Raw genomic sequence first — 20,701 nt, 5'->3', positions numbered from 1 at the left:
TAACTTTGTTCGCTTTTAATGGCTGTATTCACAGCTTCTGTGCTTGTAGCACAGCTCCTATATCTCCTGTGAAAATCACCTCTCAGACAGCAGTCACTGTCACGCTGACTCTCTGCGCACCTTTGGGATGCTGAGTCGGCAGGGTTACCTGTGCCAGAACATCCACCCGGCTCCTCTCTCCAGTGCTAAACCTGTTCCTTGGTGTGTCCCCGCAGTGAAGGGCACTGGGATGAAGAAGGCTGAGGAGGTCAGCCTTCTCTAAATGAAGCACTCAGCATAACAAGGTACAGGGAAGTGCGAAGTAAACCACCATGGGATTTTTTTTTTTTTTTTTTTTTTGAGTGTGGTGTCATTTGTTTTCTCAAGGACACTGAGTAGGAAGCTGGAGAAACAGAAACTTCCTCTCTGGTGAGATTTATGGTAGGGATTTTAGCAATAAAATGAAAAAGTACATTTGTTGATTTCTTCAGGTTTGTGCTTTCTGTGTGGGCTTTACTGTGAGCTGAACTCTGTGGTTCCCGGCTGCTGCACGGCCCTGCACTCTGCATGAGGGGGCCTTTACCCGGGTCCCAGCACATGCTGGTGAGCCAGCCTGCGGCCCTGTCTGTCCATGGCTAAGCACCCCAAAGTCCTCTTACAGTCAGCAGCATCTGCGGCTGAGGAGCACCTCTTGCAGCTGGCCCTCAGCTCTGTGTGTCTTCTGAGCCGCATGTAGCTTTCAAATCGGAGCCCCACAGCTTTTTGTGGGGTCTAAGAAGTTGCGTGGACAGGATTTCTGTGTCTCTCTGCAGCAGTGGCCTGTTAAATGCTGCCCTTTCCCTTGCCTCAGCAGCTCGTTACCTCAGGACTGCCTGTCCTTGCTGCACGGTGTCCTTGGGGTACAGTCGGAGACGCCGCTGGAGCGGCCCTTCGCGTGACCAGTGCCTCATTTCCTTCTGCCATGCTTCTGCCTAGCAGCCTCCTGCGCGGTGTGGGCAGGACCTCCCGTGGGCCCTCGCCCTGCAGCGGTATGTGGCACCATGTTTGTTAACGGTCGTCGTTTAGTGTGTACCCACCGACAAATGGCAGGCTGGGGCATAGCTAGGACGAGAGCAGGACTGGGGCTTTGGCCACCCTGAGAGCCTGAGGGCTTTCTGTATGATCTCACCTCCAGGGCTGGACCCTGTGAGGGTGTCACACCGTGGTGCTGCGGGAGGACGAGCGCCTCGGCAGAGGCACGAGGCTGGGGCGCTGCTCCTGCTTACGTGAATGCGCGTGGGTCGAGGGGGCGAGATGGGGGAGCGAGGGACTTGGCTGAACAGCAGCAGGGACGCTGGCAGCCGCAGTGGAGGCATGCGGCGTGCGTCAGGGGCTCAGGCAGCCCCTGGGACAGGGTGCCTTCTGCGGCTTCAGCTGCAGTTTGGGAAGGGGTGGCAGAGCCAAATCCCAGAGGGGGGACGGGACTTGCTTAAAAGGTGCTGAGCAGCTGCTGCTGGCAGCAGTGGTTTATACTGGCAGCACGCGGCCGTCTCCTGCGCCGCGGGGCTGGTGGAGGGCTGGTTGCTGCCTGAGCCATCTGCAGGAGCAGAGCTGGGGAGCACTGGTCCAAGGGTGAGATGTCCTCAAGAAAATCCCAACTTCTGGGTGGCAAAGGGGTGGAAGCGGTCCCACCTCCTGCTAGTGCTGTGTGGTGAAATCTCCTGCGCCCCTGCTGCTGGGTAGAGGAGGCTCCAGACTCCCGGCAGCGGGTGACAGCTTAATGCGCTGCCGCAACAGGACCTCACTGCCTCTTGGCAGACCAGAGACTGTCATTCTCCAAAGGCAGCTCTGTCTCCATCTTCTTGGCCCAGGGACCCATCAGGAGGGATTAGAGCTGCTGCTGGAGGGCTGCAGTGGCACCGTGACGGGCAGGAGGGCTGGGGAAGTGTGCGACGCCGGGCAGCGGGGAATTAGCGTCCTCTTGGGAAGGCTGTGGGTGGTTGCCTTGATGCTTCGCTGCTGAGATCCTAAGGTTGGCAAGTTTGGGAAAAGTCCTTCTGGGGGCAATAAGCTAGACGAGCCAATTGGCAAGTGGTGGAGCTGGATAAAGATGGGCCAGCCAGGGAAAGAGCAGATGTTGCGGGGGTCAGTGGTCCTCCTCGGCAAAGCCTTGCTAACCTCATTTTGCTTTGCCTTGGAGACAGAGCTGTTTTGCCTCAGTACAACCTCACCTCTACCAGTTTCTCCCATCCCATTCCATGAGCTGAGCCGTTTATCCCCAGGATATTTTCCTGGTTTACCCAGCTGTCTCTGTCCATGTCCTGCGTTACATCCTTCAGCCCCAGTCACAGATTTTATTGCCCTTTCTGTGCCTTTGGTTCTGAAATGTCACCCCAAAAGGCTGGGACCCAGGAGTGGATTATTAGATGCAGCTGGTATCCCCATGTACCAATGAAAACAAAGAGAGAGGATTACTCCCACAAAATGAAAATGCGGGGGTTGTAAAAGCTTTAGGAAATTGCTTACCCCAGCAGCGTGCGAGTAACGAGAATTTTATGGTACCTCGTGCAGTGGTGGAATAACGAGGAAGGAGCCTCCATGAGAGGGCCCAGTGCTGCGCCATGATTTAGAGCACGGTGCTGGCTAGCTACGCTCCACTTGCGGTCTTGCTTGTGCACTGTGGTCTGACATTTGCCAGCTCATAATCTTCCTTTACGAACCAGGCATGGAGAAGAGCTACTTCAGCAGTGTGGACCATGAGCCAAATGGCATATATCCTTTTGCCAGATTTTTAATATTTTTTTTTTTTACGTCCTTCCCCACTACTTTGCCTCCTTGGGCTACTTCCTTTCCAGCCTCGTGCCTGCTTTGACCTCAGAGAAGTCCTCCGCAACCAGCCCCTGGTCTCTCATGGTGTCCTGCCAGGCCCAGCAAAGCTGAGACCCAATAAGGTGAAGCAAGAGGTGAGTTCCCGTGAGAAGGACCTTGGCTGCTCCGGCTCCTTGTGGGCACCTTGGCAGGTGCTCTGTGGTGCTGCAGAGAGTCCTGAGCTAATTGGCTTTCTAGGGTAAAGTAAGCGCACAGTGTGAAGTCCCAGCCCCGTTAACATCACTGGGAGTTTTCCCATTGACTTTGCTGGGGTCAGGAGCTTACCCTTCAATTACGGAGAGCAGCCAATTTCACGAAAACAGGTATAGGGAGCTTATTTGCTTTCCTACTTTAAGCATACCCATGTAGTTTTGGCCTCAGTGTTAGAGAAATAAGCTCCCCCCCCCATTTATTTGCTGTTCTGGTGGGTGCAGTTAACGTGGCTATCCAGTTACTGCCCCTGGCTGGGGCGAGATCTGCAACTATTCTCCCTCAGCCTTTGCTGTGCTGCTGATTGACTGCATTAGCCTCCTGTGAAACAGGGAGGGCATTTTGCTAAGTGGCAGAGATGGGAAGAGTTAGTTAGCGGCTGCCCTGCGTTTTAAGGCTGAGAAGTCTTTGATGAGCAGTGCTGCACATGCCCTGTTAGGGTGACTGTTAGTGCAGAGGGCTGAGAAAGGCAGGCATCTGGTTTCCTCATTATTTCTTTTCATAAATAATCCCTTGTCCTTGCACCCTGGACTCTGACAGCATTTAGAACGTGTCGGGTGTGGTCATCCCCCCCCCCCCCCCCCCCCCCCCCCCGGTCAAATTATTCATTTGGAGAGCGGTTAAACAATAGGTTTTTGTCTAAATCTTTACCAGTGAAATTGTCAGGAGAGATTTCCACCCCCCTCTCCCATCTATCCTCCTTTTGTCTCCTTCAGTTGTCGGGGTCAGGATCCGCCGCCAAACGGAGACTGCAGTTGCTTTTCCAGGCCCCAGATGCCAATATGTGGCAGCATCTGGCTGGTTGGCAGGCGCCGGGGCAGTGGTGCTGGCTGTGCCGCTGCCTGTCATGCGGCGGTGGCGCTTGATGGGCGCCCTGCTTCTTTGAGAATATGGTCCCAACCAAGGAAACAGATAATAATTAAATCTACTAAAGGAGGCGCGTTACTGGGTAGGGCGGCTGCTGTCGGAAGCTGTGCTGACTCCTGGCCCTGTTTTTTTTTTGTCCTCTTCGGCAGCATCTCATGTAACCTTACCTTCTTGTGCTGTGAGCATTTCGGGTGCCTTAAGGCATGGAGCTCCTTGAAAGAGAAATACAAATCACTAAAAATGTAGAGATAAAACCCTCTCCTTAGAGGCCATGTGTTTGGCATGGGAAACACATGATAACAGCTTGCTTTAGAAAGGTGACATTTCCACTGAAGGCTGAATAATAAAAAATGCATTCTAAAAGCTGAGCTTTTCTCTCTCTTCTGATATATTAGACTTTTGTAATGAAGACAGCTTCTGGGACCGAGGAATCTACTGCTTCCTTGAAATATATGCGTGGGAGCTCTCCCTGGCCCTAATGGGTGTCGCATGTGGCTCTGGCTACATTAATGTTGCAAGCTCTATTAAAAGGGATTGTCGGTAGCCTTTCACGTGCCGTGAATCAAAGCTGTCTTTCCCTAACTTTGCTTTAGCTCAGGCTCGCCTGTGTAGACAGATTTGCCCAGGGTTAAGTCACTTTTAATATTAAGATGGATAGAAAAGATTCTAATACGTGGTTTATTTTTTTTTTCCCCCTCCCTTTTAATTCAGAGCTTGCTGGTGAAGGACTCTGGAGGGATGGGGAAGGAGGAGACAGCCAGGCAGCTTAAAGAGGCCTCTGAGGGTCATGTTGAGCCTGTGCTATTATGTTCCAGTGAGGAGAATAGCTTTATTGACAGACAGCTGTTTGACTCTTGCAGCCGTACAGTATTTGCTGTAGATCCGCATAAATACTGAGCCCATGTTGACAAATTCCTCGTCAGTGCAAGATAGTTAAACCTGCTTGTTTAATCATTTGTGTGCCCTTACCTCTGCAACTCTGAAAAGAACGAGCTGCTGTTTTACAATATGATGCATGAGAAATCTGTAAACGCTCAGAACTGTTTCATGTGAGGTTTTCAGGGTGTCTTTTTATTCAGACCCTCTTAGAAATACAGTACTCTATTTTTTTATTATGGTTAACTCAGTTTTTTTTTTTTTTCCTCTAAAAAAGGTGTAATTTTTGGTTTTCAAATAAAAAATCTGGCAAGCTGGCTTTACAATACAGGTAGCAGATCTCTTGGCAGAACTTAGGTCCTGTCTGTGATATGCCACCAGCACCGGCACAGCCCCTTTAGGAGTCCCACGCCTTGGTTTGCAGCACGTGTGCAGAGGCATGTGAGGATGTGTGTTTTGGTTTGGCTTTTCTGGCATGGGGTTATGGAACCTGTGCTACCGGTAGCCTCCTGTCTGTAGCTCAGGGGGTGGCTTTTTGACCTCCCTCCCATTTCACAATAATATCTGCCTTCATACCAGCATACTATCTTGTCACATTGTTGGCCTCATCTCTGGAAATGTAGTATCTAAAATTAAAGATTTGTTTCCGTTTGGGAAATTTTGAGTTGACCTTTGTCACTTAAATAGGGAGAGAGTGGTGTAAGTCAGGGCTCCTGCCACACAGTCAATGGGAAAAAAAAGATATCTTTTGAGACTTTCTTTGGACCCTTTTTACAGTGTGATTTCTCTGTGGTCCTTTCGGAATGTTTCTGGTGTGTGAGTAATTTTCTAATCAAAAGGTATATTATTGAGGGGTGACCAAGAGAGAAGGCCTCACTGAAATGGGAACCTATTGTTTAGTCAGACAAAAACTTAAAACTGTCAAATTGGTTTTTAGAGAGATCGGTCGCTGTATGTTTATGTGTAAGTATACAATCTTAAGGGTATGGCACAGCTTTGCCTATTGACCAGGCCAGGCAGCCTCACTCAAAGCCTTAGGAGCCTGGACAGCTCCTACGTGACTTCCATGGGAATTACCTCCTCCTCCTCCTCTCTCCGTAGGTATGCTTCTTGGAGGTTCTCCCGTTACTAACCAAGTAGTTTATTGAATGTTGTTTTTATCATTCATGTGACAGCAATTTTGATTCTCAGTTATTTTTCAGTCTTTTTCCAAGGGGACTTGGTTCTGACTTGCCTCCTAGCCACCAGAAAGGTGATTTGCTGCAGCAATTTTGGCTTTCATTCCATTCAAGCATTTTAAAAGCATGTTCCCTTCTTTTTAGTACATCCCCATAGCTTGTATGTTGAGGCCCAAGAGCTGTACAAGTTTATGTGGCTAATGATATTTCCAGATGAATGAGAAATATTAAAAAACCCCCAACACCCTGAACATAATTAGGAGCTTTGGAAGTAATACAAACTCTTTTGCCTCAGGGCATAAGCCAACCTTCAGCTAGAGGTCTTTTTGAACAAAAACTTTCCTTGGTCTTTCATCATTACTGCATTCAACTCTGGGGCCCCCAACATAAGAAGGACATGGGCCTCCTGGAGCAAGTCCAGGGGAGGGCAGCAAAGATGATCAGAGGGCTGGAGCACCTCTCCTGTGAGGACAGGCTGAGAGAGTTGGGGTTGTTCAGCCTGGAGAAGAGAAGGCTCCAGCAAGACCTTATAGCAGCCTTCCAGTACCTAAAGGGGGCCTACAAGAAAGCTGGAGGGACTTTTTACAAGGCCATGTAGTGACAGGAGAAGGGATGATGGTTTTAAACTGAAAGAGGGTAGATTTAGATTAGATGTAAGGAAGAACCTCTTTAGTGTGAGACACTGGAACAAGTTGCCCAGAGAGGCTGTGGATGCCCCATCCCTGGAAGTGTTTGAGGCCAGGTTGGATTGGCTTTCCAACCCAATCATTCTATGATGATGATAAGAGGAATAACAACCTATCTTTCCATATAATTAATAAAATAGCTCAGTTGGCCACTTAATTCTTAAGTGCATGACAGCCACAAAGACCAACAGACAAGTTAGTCTTTTTGGGTGATTGAGGAAAGGTAACTGCAGAGACCTGGCATGGTCAGTTGAATTTGGAGTCCACCTTCAGAGCAGAGTCAGTAGAGCTTCCAGAAGATGGCTGAAAGCAAGTCAGGTTTCTTCAGGTTTCCTCCTTTCAACCCTGCTGTTGGTAATATGGCTGCTGTCACCACTGTTTTTTTTAAATGTTTCAACATAGATGTTTGGCTGTAGGCTAACTTTTTTTGGTATAAAAACCAAAGCACCAATGATTCCTGCCAGTAGTGGGGCTGGTATAGTCCCCATCCCAACCACGTGTGAAATGGACTTGCTGGAGAAGGACACCAAGCCACAAGGCTGGTGGATGAGAGAAAGAATCTTGTTCTGAGTTCAGAGATACACCACTGTTTTGTCTTTATGTTGTGGTCTTGTCCAACCCATGCGCAAGCCTGAAGGAAGGAGCATCCCCAGCCTCAGAGAACTGGCAGTTCAAATAGCCTCACATCAGAGGGCCTGAAAAAACAGGGCTGAAGTCACAGCTTTTGGTACTATTGATCAGCTGGCATTGAGCATTTCAATCTCTCCTTTAGGTGCTTGATATTTACCAGATGCTTCCCAACCCAATGCCATGCTCGCCCTAGTAAGAAAGGCGTAGATGACTTACATCCACACAATTTTCTCACTTGTTTTCCTTGTTCCTGAATGAGGAGAAACCTGAATGTGCTAGTGTCCAGGTGTCCCTGCGGTGGGAGTCTCAGAGGACGATGTACAGCAGATCTACCCTAAGCAGCGGGTAACCACAAGCACCTTGGGGAGGCCACTGAGGTTGCCGCCACGTGCACCTCTGCTCTCAGGAAGTCTGAGAGGTTTTCTAGCATGGGGCGCGACGGGGCTCTTCTGCAGTCATCAAGGAGTGAGCATTTTCCTTGGATGTGCGCAGCTCATTTATTATGAAGAAAGCTGTATTCCTGCTGTGTGTCTGTATGCACAATGCTTATTTATTACAGCCCTTAATCAGAGCTGGGTCAGATCCATCTAAGGAAAACATAAATGTGTTACAATGGATTTTTTACTAATTAAAATTGTAACTCCTTCTCTGAAGTCTTGATTAAACAGCATTAAATGTCACAATGCTGTGAGAAATAGCCATTATCAACAAAAATCAAACCAGGTATAAACCACTAAAGGAATTTTGCCTGGAGCGGTCAAATTTCATTGCAAACACAAAGGGTCAACTTGTGACACTTGGCTCCTGTATTCTGCTCGTAAGCATCCCAGTGTATTTGCTTTGCTCTCTCTGTCTTTTTCCTCCTCTGTTCCCCTCTCCATATATCAGTGTCGGGGAGTTCAGACATCACAAGGGCCGGTGGGTTTTTTGTTATTATTGTAGCGCCTAATGTGGAATTTTGCATGAGCAACACTCCTTCCTGTCGGTACTTGGAAACTCTTTTGTGTTACGTCCGTCCTTTCTCTGAAGTAATCGCTCAACTATTTCTAGCAATAAAATATTCCTCTTTAGCCCCATCTGATATGTTAGAAAGATTAGTGCAAGATCTGAAGCTCTGTCCAGCTCAGTTCAACACAAGTTCCATGGGCTTTAATGTTCTCCTTTTATTTCACTGCAGATATTGCCTGAGGACATGGAATAGGAAAAAGGCACCCAGATACTCCCTGATAGACGCAAGCTATATATTCTATAGAGAGGCTGTGTGCTGTCTGAGTGACACAACTCACACGAGCTACCTGCCAAGGGACAGGGACACGATGAACGGGAGTCTGTGCATAACTACATCCTTCTTTTCTGTGGTTTTTTAAATTAACTTTAAAAACACTACACTGAAGATTTGTCTAAAACTTGTTAGGGTACTGGGAATGGGATCTTCCTCTGCTGTTGGCTGAAAAGGCAGTGTGGTTCTTGTCTCTCCACTGCTGGGGAGCTGAGGAGAGAAACCATTCTCAGTAAGGCGGTTTAAAACCTTCTTTGGTGCTTAAGATGTACTTTGGGGGAGGGAAGGTTTTCCTAAGATATGTAAACATATGCCTGACTAACCATTTGCTTCCACTCAGGGACTGACACTAGTTGAAGTAGAGCTGAAACTCCTGACAATTATTAAGAAAGAATATTAATTATTAAGAAAACCTTAAAGAGGGAGAAGTGATGCCCATACCGCTTTCCATGTCACCAGTTGCACCAGCTGTAAGTACCTATGCAAACTGAACTTATTTTCAGTGATTGCTTTGACCTGACTTCGGGAAGCAGGGAGTGAGTCTGTCAGCACTTGCTTGTGTTAAAAAACAACTCCTCTGGCTTTCACAGGGCAACCAGCTCCTCCATGAGGTGAAGCGCTAGGGGTGAACCTGCTTGTTCCTTGGTCTTTCTTCAACCGGACAGAGGCCGTCTGGGGAGGCTTCACCCCATGCGGCAAAGTCTCTGCTTCCGGGGAAAGGGCCATGTGTGGGCAGCTGCCCACGGCACAGCTGTCTGACTGCCCCGCTTGCTGCCTTGCTCCATGCTGCCGTCTCCGGTGGCTTCGGCTCTAAAAAAAAGTTTACTGCAGTTTGAGGATATTTTTGTGCACTACCTTTTTTTTTTTGTTTTGTTTTGTTTTTGTTTGACAGCCATGACAGCCTCTTCTCATTATTATGGAAAATATAGGGTTGGTGGTAATTACTATCTGAGTATGAATGGGAGCAGAAGTGGGCATAGCCTGCACTGGCCTTTCTTTGACAAGGTATAACTTTCTTCTGAATTTCTGTGTTAATTAATGCTTATTTAAAAACCACTTTAATTGGCAGTAAACACCTCAACTTTTTGTACTCATTAAAATGCACCCATTGATGTGTGATGGATTTTTTAAAGCTTAATTAACTTTCTTCCTGTATATATAACCTATAATAATGACAAATACTGGAAACTGCCTTCCCCCCGATATTGCTATCACTTGAAGAAATATAAAAATGTATCCTGACTTGGCCAGGACAGGGAGGTGCCCTGGGGATGGTAATTCAGCCCCTCTCAGAGGCCCCCCAGAGGCTGGGACAGCGGCTGGGAACTGCGGGCAGCTGCCCTGCCTGCCCATGCCCTGTCCCACACCTGCGGTTGCAGCCCAAGATGCCCAGCCTGCCCTCACCTTTCTCCCTCATGGGCAGAAATCAGATCCTTCTCCCATCTTGACTGTGTGTCGTTGACAACCTTTTCTTTTTTTTTTTTAATTAAAAATGCTGTGCAAAACTTTTTTTCAGGTAAGCTTACAGGCCTGCTCTTCACGCAAAACCCAAAATCTTTCAGTGAAAATTGAAGTGAAAATCGATTTTCTGGTTCTTTTGCTGTTTTTTTTTTTTAAAAATAGATGCAGGTGGGTTTATCTGCACACAAATGTGTAAATGCCAAGTCAAAACAACCAAGGAACCTCTAAAAGTGCTTTTCTCTTTCTCCAATTTTCAGCCCACATCTATGCCATGGAACAGGATTTAGTGTAAAACTTTCTAGCACAATGAAGTGAACGATGATTTCAAGCTGTATTTTTTAAGTGTCTCAGCATTTTGGACTATGAAATTAGTGATTCCTGGATCACTTTTGAATGTGGGATGTTGGTACTTTTTTGCAACTATGATCCTTTGTATACAACAGAAATTACCAACAAGCAGAGCACATTATAGTAATTCATGCAAAATATGCAATTTGCTTGGTTCAGCTATTACACACAGATCATTTCCCAGTTTTCCTTTGCAATTGCTGAATAGTCTTGTTTAAGGTGGATTAATCAGAAGTTTTAAAATGGGGAATCTGGTTTGTGAAGGCACCTATACTGAGTACATTTTAAATGCATGAAGCAATAATTTAATTTCCAAAAGTGCCTCATTTCCAAAAACTTCTGTCTTCAGTGAAATGTAAACTTAATTAAAATACCTTGTAAAATGCTCTTCGTTCTCCTTTGCTCTGTGTGCCTTCCCTAACCCAGTCGATAACCATATTGCTGCCCAGTTCCTTTCTCTTTACCTGTCTCAAGGGGTGATTAGGCTGAGCGTCTAAATTCCTCACTGCAGTAATAAATACACCCAGATATTCCCTCCTGCTTTGTAAACTGTTGCATGGCCGAGCTAGCACCAGTATTTAATGGCCACTGCATCTTGTCTGCTTTACAGGAATCTGCCACTCTGTGGTGATGAACACAAATCTTTATAGCTGCAGCTTATCATTCAGTAAAGCCCTTGCTTTTTGGAAGTGTATAAATAAGTATACTGTTCTTCTGGGGGCAACCAGTCTTGTTCACAAACTTCTGGGCACTTTTCAGATACCCCCCTGGCTAGCGGTGTTGAGATAAAGGCTATTTATTCCTGGCACTCTCACACCTGCTTGCCTGAATTTGCTCCTTCCAGCAGGCAGGGATCAGGCCTGTGGCTGTGCACACTTAGAACTATGAAGCTTGCTGAGTTTCTGCTGCTGTGTAGTTTTTCTGTGCAGCTTGGGAATAGAACAAACAAGTTATGCATTGATTAAGAACTTGCTTTCTCTCACCTGCTCAAGGTAACTTAATTAGAGTGGCGATATTTAATTATTATTTTAAAATATACATTCATGTGGCTAAATGTGGATGGTATGCGGTATCTGAACATTAATGCTAACTTTCTTCCTGGGCTGATTTCAAGGCTATCATTAAAATAAAATGCTGCTGCCTGTTAATTTGACCATGTCAATAAATAAAAATGTCCATAACAAGTGTATGAGGCTAATTAGGATTTTATGGCTGTGTTGTTCTGGTTGATAGCTGTGCTGCTGGCTTGCTGGGTCTTTATGTTTCAGTGATGTACACCTCATTGATGCATAACATGTAACACCTGTTGATGCGTTAAGTGTTTAGTCCTGGCAATTGGCCCTCACATCATTTCTGGGTACAAGAGCTCTGTGTAGCAGACTGCAGTTCTCATAATTAGGCTTCCTCGGTTTAGAGGAGCTTTTCCTAAAGGAAAACTTTAAAGCTTCTGTAGTCCTGGTGAAGTTTCCTGAAGTCTGTGAAAAAGGCCAGCATTATTTTCTGTTGCAAAGGGGCAAGTTTATAGCTGTGGGTCTGCTTTGGTCCTTGCCTGTGAGGCAGGACCACCCCCTGCAATAGGATGCTGAACGCTCCAGGCACAGCTGCTCTTTCTCTCCCAGAGTGTCCCAGCAAGCACACAGCACTAGCAATGCTGCTGCTTCCTTAGCTTGAGGTGCCATACAGAAACATAGGTGTTCTGAAATAAAATCAGTATTCACTGAATTGAGCATCTATTCTTTACTGTTTTTCAGCACCAGGCCTGCCTAAGAATTGCATCTGTATAATAAAGAACCGTGAAATAATTTTCTTGTAGGTGGAATTTCCTGCAAAGTCCAATTAGTTTCAGACTTTACTTTGAAATGTAAAAGATTATACCCATCTTAGCTTTGTTTAGTTGAACAGCTTTAACTAGATCTGCTTGAACTGTTGTTAAAATTTATGTGGTTTAAAATATTCATTTATTGTTTTTAAAATCCTGTTAATGTTTTGGTTTTAACAGGATTTTGTGACTGGATTGCACAAGCCCATTTGACACTGTGCTTAACTAGAAATACTATCTTTTGCCTGGATTACTGGCTCCCAGGCTAAGCTCCACAGCAGTTTGTGTGCGTTAGGAGAGCCACCCTGTGCTAATGAAGGGGGCAGGGGCACCTCCCAGTAAGGCTAAGTAAGGCTAACCAGGGTTTCATGGCAATTGTAGCCACACACCTTGGGCTTTCTGTTTTGTGGAAGCTCAGCCTGAGTGAACAGGTTCCTCTGCTTGCTACTATAAGAACATTAGAAATATATTCTATTAATTCTGTTATTCTATATTTTGCAACTATTAATCATAGTTTTAAAACAACTGGTGATTAGCAGGACAACAGTGTTACTCATCAGAAAGAAAACGCAGGTAAGCAACCCAGCTTGGTATCAAATTCAAGAAATGAACACAATAAACAATTCCAGCGTTTTATTCTCCCCACCTCAATCTTGTCATTCTGTAACGTTTTGAAACTTCATTTTTTTCAGAAAAGAGCATGGTTGCCAAATGAAAATAAAGCTGCTACAGAAGACTCTCCCACTATATTTCTATTGGATACAATGGCAGAAATGTGTAAGAGAGCAAAGACTAAAGCAGAGAAGAGGGAGAAAGACCTGAATAATGGAATTCAATGAAAGGTAGGTGTATTCTGATGGGGAATTTAGATTTTTCTTCCTTGCTTTTTGGCAAAAATTCTCTCCTAAAGGAAAGACCATGTCTTTGACTGCAAAACAATTTGAAGGAAAAAAAAAATGGGGCTCTAGTTTCAACAGTGGCTCCTGAAATGGTGGAAAGCATAGCCCTAGGCAAGCTTGTCCCTGACCTGTGCTTGCTGTGGGTCACCCAGCACCGGCCATAGGAAGCTGCCGTTGGCCCTGGGGGCAGTTTGTTGGTAAGACTATTCTCCTGCCAGAGTCGTCTCTCTTAAAATGGGGTGTCTTCTCATCTTCATATTTATCTGCACAGGTTACACTAAGTAAGTTTGTTCTTATCTGTGATTTACTTGTTAGCAAGATATTGATGACTCTAATTCAGAGCTTAGTGATGTTGATTGCCATGATGGTATCACATGGTATCACCTCTGCAAACTGACTTTTGAATGTACGATGAGAAGAATTGCTGGATTGAACGGGTCAAAATTGTTCTGTAACCTGATTTGGAAATCTTGGGGTCACCAATGTCACTAATTTTTCAGCTTTTGCCAAAACAAACTGGTAAAAATTTTGACTTTTGAAAACTGGAAGATAGTGGTTTCCAGATTCTTCAAATAATCTCCTTAAAAACCCCCGCTCCCCCATGCTAGGAAGACAAAAGCGGAAAACTAGAGGAGTGAAAGTTAAAAGCAAAAAACCTTAGATTTTTTACCAAGTAACTTTTACCAAAATGAAGAATTTCTATAAAAAATTATTTTGTTTAATGGGCCATTTTATTTTGATTATTGTTTTTATTTTTCAATAGCAAGTTATTTACTGTTTTCTGTTCTCCTCATTGTGTGGCCCCAAGCCTTACTAAATGTGTTCTATTCAAACCCTGCTCTGAAGACAGAAATATTAATTTCCACATGGGCTTTTCTATAGAACTCATCACTATGGTAACTGAATGTTTCATAAACATTAATGAACTTATTTTCACTGCACTGCAGTGAGGCATTGGGTGGTAGTATTATCCCCATTTCATGATGAAGAACTGAGGCAGAAAGAGATTAAGTACAAAAGTATTCACTAATTTTAAGTTCCCAATCTGAGATGCATGCTCTGATTTTTCAGAGGACTTAGCTTGTTATCTGTTCAAAGCACAGCTCCCATTGCCTTTGGTTGCAGCTGTGAGTTCAAGTTTCTTTGTGCTTTTTTTTACTTGGATAGAGACTGCTTTAATCCTGTTCATACATGGCCTTTTTAATTTCTTTCCCCCAAGATAATCGGAAGGAACTGAAACTTATTAGGTACTGGCCACATATTCTTTCTACATATTAACTGAAATGACAATAGTTTACATAATTTTATCCAAACAACAATTCGTAGCTTTGGTGTTACAACTAAAATAAGAAATGACCTTATCCTAGCTTCTCAAAGATTAGAAAAGCATTTGCTCTGGTAGAGTTTATTTTTAGTTTTCAGAGCAAATCTCCTGGAACCCACTTGTTTTAAGGATAACCTGGAGGCTGATGATGTAGGTACAGTTAAAATGGTGTATGGAATCATGGATCTTTATCCAGAGTCACTCATTTAAAAAATGAGTCCTGCACTCCCTGAAAGCCAAGATATCAAACAAACTAAATGTATTAGATATATTTTGTTATATAGGATTTTTCAAGTAGGTGAATCACATATCTTGTTTCCAACACACCTGGGCTTTGGCAAAGTTCAGATTCACAGTCATTGAGCTGCAGACGTCTCCCTACATAGGAGGTGGTCTATTAAGATCATTTTCTGTCTTCTGTCTTTAGGCCGCAGGGCTTTATAGTGGCTTAGAATATCTTGAAGAGCCAGGCCTTAATTTGCATCAGAATATGTCACTTGGACTCATGGGTCACCTAATTTAGAATAATTTTGCAGGCTCCTGTCCCATTCTTTCCTTTAGACATACCAGTTGCAAAAGTTTACAAATGCAAAGTTTACTCCCAGATCTTTCCCAAGTGATTTACTTCTGGAGCAAATTTTTGTAGATGTTTTTCTGAAGCAGTGGTTTAGAAAGCAAGCACTGACCCCATCTTAACCACATAGGTACAAACAGGCTGCTGTAATATTGTGTTGTTGAATTTTCCTTCCAGTGCCAAATGAAAGAGAGCTTGCCCTTTTCCTCAAATCTCTCCCTGATCGAGAGATGAGTGAGCTGGTAACTACAATATCCAACGGCTTCACCAAGTCGAGAATGTGATGTCTGTGTAATAACGCTCAATTTTGCACACTTCAAATCCATTAGTAGCAATTACCTTACCTGAGGTGTTTTGAGTTAGTTTTAGCACAGCATTCTTGCAGTTGGTAGATAATGAGCATAATAATGTATACAGCATTTTCAAGTCTCTGTTTTTAGCTACAATAATGCCATTAGGATTCTATTTAGCAAATGTGTGCTTCACACAAGAAGTTAAGACTTTTTTGTTCATGTTCCCCACCCCCCGCCGCTTTTTCTATTGCACCTCATGTCCTATTCTATGCAGCGCTGGCTTTCCTGAAAGAGCAGGAAAGTGTTTTAGCCATCGCACTTGCGCAAAGGCAGTGGGGCCTAGTACATTGAGCACAAAATGAGGGCACAGGACAGCAGGGTTTTGCTTTAGCCCTGCTGCAGCCAGCTGGGCACCGCTGGGCAAGCTGTGTGTCTGCGCTCTGCTGTGTCCTGTCTGCCCAAGGGATGAGGATGCTGATACCCTTGCAGCACACCGCAGCAGCTGTCCTGTTTGCACCAGGATGGGCTGTGACACTGCTGAAGCTGCTGGTGGACTGCATGGTGGTAAGAGATAAAGGTGGGCTGCATGATGGTGATCATGCAGGTGCTGCAGCACCTTTCGCTAGGGATGCCGGCTCTGTCATCTGCACTGGGGGTCCTTGGGCACTGCAGATGTGCTGTGGCTCCCCTGCCCCACTGAGCTTTTTTCCCTCTTCAGAAAAAGAATTTATAGCCCATATGGGGAGTTATGGCTGAGAGGAGCCTGGCTTGGGCCTGGGTGATAATAAGGCTTGGATGGTAAAGCAAAGGTGGCTGCACTGCATGTTGCCTCATGCCTGCTTGTTTCCAGAAGCCAATGATAGCAGACAGTTCTGGTTTGGGTGGGATAACCCTGCCCTCACTCTGGGCTGAGGAGCCACCCCAGTACACCAGCATTACGAGATCCCTCTTCATCATGTAGGCCCTGCTGTCCTTGTAGTGATGTAACTATTTCAGAAAAGCTTTGGGTTGAGAGAACCAGCACTCCACCAGGTTTTCCTTTCCTCTGCCCACTGAACGGGAAAAATAAGAATTCTGATTTTTGGCTATCATCTGAACCAAATGATACTGCTAAGCTACCCCCCCCCAGTTTTCTAGAAACAAGATTCCTTTGTTTTTTTCTTTCCGAAGAATTCCTTACCAGAGAATGAGAAAAGGGCTGGGGAGATATAACTGATGCCTTTGTAGATGTCACTGCTAAGGTCTCTGGCATAGATCATATCAGCACGTTAAAAATAGCTCTAAAGTGTTACAGTGTTCTTTTCGTATTAAATTGACTAAACTCAAGAAGCAAAGAGTACTTGGGCAGCCTCAGAAAATGTTTTGGGAAACTGACTTGTATTTGCAGTTGATGTGTTTAGAAACAGATGGAATAAGAGGTTGGAGAGCCTTCTCTTTTTTAAAAGGCAACACGTGAACATGTCTTTGGCAGACGTGCACCTTCTCTCCAGCTATTTCGTACTTAGATGCTCTTTTGAAAAAGCAAGCTGATTCTTCTGGCATTGAATTGATCTTTCTCACCTTTTAGTTGCTCTGGCACACTGACTGCATGCCCGTCCAATGCCTTCTCCTGCCCTGTGAGCACACGTTCACAATGCTGGGTATCCCATACTTGATGGAGTGTGGTGGAGAGCTGTCCTGGTAATGCTCAGCAGGGAAAACTAAGCTGAATTTTAGCACCCTATGGACAAGGACAAAATGATGGAAAAGCACCCAGCTGCATGAAGATAACAAAGTGCTTCTGACTGTGGGGTAGATGGGATGAAGGGGAGCAGAGCCTGTCCCCCCTCCTCTGCTGCTGCCCCTTCTCCCTGCGGGCAGGGCTGCCATGCAGCCAGTCGGGCCGTGACTGCCTGTTCCTGGGGCTGAGGTGTTTGCTCACCACCTCCTGGCCCCTTCAGCTGCGAGAGCGACTGTCACCTCCATCCGTCTGCTGCCCCGGATGTCTGCTTACTTGACAGCGGAGCCCAAAAGCTGACCCCATCTGCAGCCTGCAAACTGAAGGGGAGCCGGGGGAGGCAGATATCACCTCTCAGTCACAACGTGCCCGGGCTGCTCCGGGGGCAGCACAGCAAAGCGCTGGCCCTGATCTTCTTGCATTGCCATCACCTACCCTGAAATTAGTAACAGCACGTCCAAGGTTAGTGGCAAATTCAGATACCCAAGCTACAGAGGAGGAGGGTGAATAAAGGACAGTGGTTGCGTACAGTATAAGCGGTTGCCTTAGACAATGCGTGACCTCTGAATTAAAAAGACCAGGATTAGTGAAGAGCTTTTTGCATTATTGGGCCCATTTACAAAAAGCTTTAGTCCTAATTGTATGGTACCACAGAGCTTTAACTTGAGCACGTATTGGTTTTGTAACCTGATCCCCACATAAATCATAGCTGGTGAGAGCGGAACAATTAGTGCCTTAATCTACTGGAACTACACAGTATCTTTAAATCTGAATTTTCTTGATCATTACGGGTATTACAAGAGTCAATTAATTTATATTTCACACAAAATGTAATTAAATCCCATGATAACCTGACTGTGAAATGGGGGGGGGGGGGGGATGAGAAGGAGGAGGGGGAAAGGCCTTTCCTCATGGAGCTGCCATCAAATGTCATGGCATGCCATCAACGAAGGCAAACTCCCTCCTCTTCAACTTTACAAAGTACAGAAGTCTTGGGGTGAGGTGGTGTTTTTCCTAATTTTGTACTGAGCAGCCGTGCAGTCACAAAAAGAGTTTGCCGCTGTGTACTTCCAATGCAGCCTGCAAGAAAAGCATACCATGTTTGCTAACCCATTTAAGTGCTTGGAAAAGAGGACGGCCTTGATGTTGCAAAGAGCCCAATGCCTGTAGTTGGTCACCTAAGGGAATCCACTTATGACTCTATTACCCAGTAAATTAGCAGAGTGGTTCAGTCAGGTATATTTATCATGAAGAGAACTGAAGATAATTAATACACTGCATTGAATGCAAATTGCACCCACAGCACTTATCTCATTTTCAATTAGCACAAATGTTACAGCACTGCAGGCTTGTTATGGTTTTACCATGGGCTGGGTAATTAATTTCTGTGAGCTACATATCAGGCACCTGATAATGCCGTTTATTAATAAATGTCACCCCAGGTATCTGTTAGGAGAGGTAAATAAATTAAATGTTCAGTTGTCTGCCCTGTGCAAATCTATTCTTACACCTCACTGCATCTTTTCACTTGTTTGTTTATCAAGGAGAATGACTACGGAGATTACAATGGCAAACAAAGGAATACGAGGAACAATAATCTGTACCCAAAAGCAGTGTTTCTCTCAGAGACAGCCCCACCGCTGACGGCAAGAGGCTTGCCACTGCTGCGCGTCTCCCTCCTGCCCAGGGGGCATGGCCGTGGCCCGCTGAGGTAACCCTCCAGCCAGGCCCGCCCAGGACCCACGAGAGGAGAAAAGCTGAAGCGCGCCCCAAATCCTCCACTTTCAAGGAATTTGCCAACCACTTATTGGTGTATATTTCTGTCCGTAACTCTGTCCCTCAGAGCGTTTTATCTGCCCCCTGCCAGAGTCCATGTTTAAAGCCATAATGGCCGACATCCACACAGCTCCCTGTGGCATTTATGCTCATCGGCTCCTGAGGTAATTTCAGGTTTGTGTTTTTCCCTTTCCTCCCAAAACTTCAGAAAAGGAGGGTGGGTGCAAGAGAACCCACTGGCTTGTCTCCACCCCGCAGGGAGCCACAGCCCCTGGCTGAGGTGAGGGCTCCTCCTGCCGCCTCCGGGCTGGGGGCGGCAGGGCATGGCCTATGCCAGGTGTTTTCGGAGGTCACTCCTTGCTGTGGGAACAAAATAATAACGATTATAGCGAGAATGAAGCAGCCGCATATTCTCTGATCTGTTCCAGGCTTTGGGAAAAGAGAGGAGCAGGAGGTGGTGTGATTTCGACAGCCTAGTGGAGATAAAGCTCAGTAAGGCCCTTATGCAGGAATACAGGAAAGTCAGGGAATGCCATTTTCCCCAGACCCTGTGCTTTCTTCTTTTGAGTGGGTAGATCATATCTGGCAAACTTTATGGCCAGCTCAGGCTTTCAAAAGTTTCAATGTGAGTCTTGTCCCCTTTGCGAGGAAAGGTCCTTTTTTTTCCCCTCTTGTTTGGTTTTGCTATTTCAGTGAGTCACAATAACAAAAATAGTTGAAAATGCTCCAGCTAACCTGAACTTTAAAAAAAAAATCAGTTCATTGAAGTCTTAGAAAGGCTGTTAGGGTTGGAAAACATGCATGGTCGAACACAACCTGTTGTGACTTTTAGCTTCTCTGCCAACTTCTTTTGCTGGGTTTGTTCAAAGAATATCTGCTTCTCCTTCGGTTTTCACAGCAGAGACCTGTGCCACAGGTGCTGGTGGTGGCTTTGGTGATCCCTTTCCCCAAGGAAGGTCACAGGCAGGTAGCTGCAGTCACTTTAAGCAAGCTTTGCTTAATCTGTCTTAGACCACACAGGCTTGATTAAATTAACACAACCTCCACTGTTTAAGTGCAATTCAGCTGATAGAGAGACGCTTTATGTTAGTGATTTCTTAGTGCAAGTACAGAATCAAGGCAAGTAGAGCCGTACTGTATAAATACTTTTATTCTGGTGTACATTAGGAGTTGTACTAGTTTGAATACACGGGAAAAATAAATACCTCTGACCATTATATGGGTAGAAATCTGAGTAAGGAACAAGCATCAATCTTTCTTGAACGTAAAGAGTACTTGCAGCAAAAAATTAGGTACAATACAACACTCAATTCCCCAGATATAGGCCTATTTAGGAATAGCCGCATTATGAGTGACTTGTAAGTTAGCATGTGGGGAAGGAAGCCTCTAACAAGTGACTCTTGCCACAATCATTTAATCAGTGTGAATTTCAGCAAACACTGCTCTTAAGCAAAGTGCTTTCATCCCTTATGCAGATCTTCATTATATTTCCTAGTTTTTATACAGTAAATAATTTCCATGAGCTTCCTGGTAGCGTGACCTACCGTCTTACCACCGTCTGCTGTGGTCTTTTCAGATTGTAGGACTCGGAGATATCTCACTATTTGAAGATAGGATTTACAATAATGCTTTAAAAATACTGCAGCACTTGAAAAAATCAATTTTAAAAGCTCTTATTTGGATTACGGTTCATACTCCAGAGAAGAACACGTGATTTTAAAGGCCAAATGACCTGCCAACATCCTTTAAAACCACATTTACTGTGCTGAGAAGAATGTGTAAACTCTCAGTTTAACCAATTACAATAATATAATAATATCCATGCTGAGGAGCTGGCAAGGTATACAATTAATGCCAATTCCTTATTTGAACAGGGACAATATATACAATAAAAATAGAGATGGTGAATGCACTTTAGTATCTGAGTGAGACAGATTT

This window comes from Harpia harpyja, chromosome 13 (assembly GCF_026419915.1).
Source record: "Harpia harpyja isolate bHarHar1 chromosome 13, bHarHar1 primary haplotype, whole genome shotgun sequence".
NCBI classification, from domain to species: Eukaryota; Metazoa; Chordata; class Aves; order Accipitriformes; family Accipitridae; genus Harpia; species Harpia harpyja.
Note: the sequence above shows the minus strand (reverse complement) of the source record.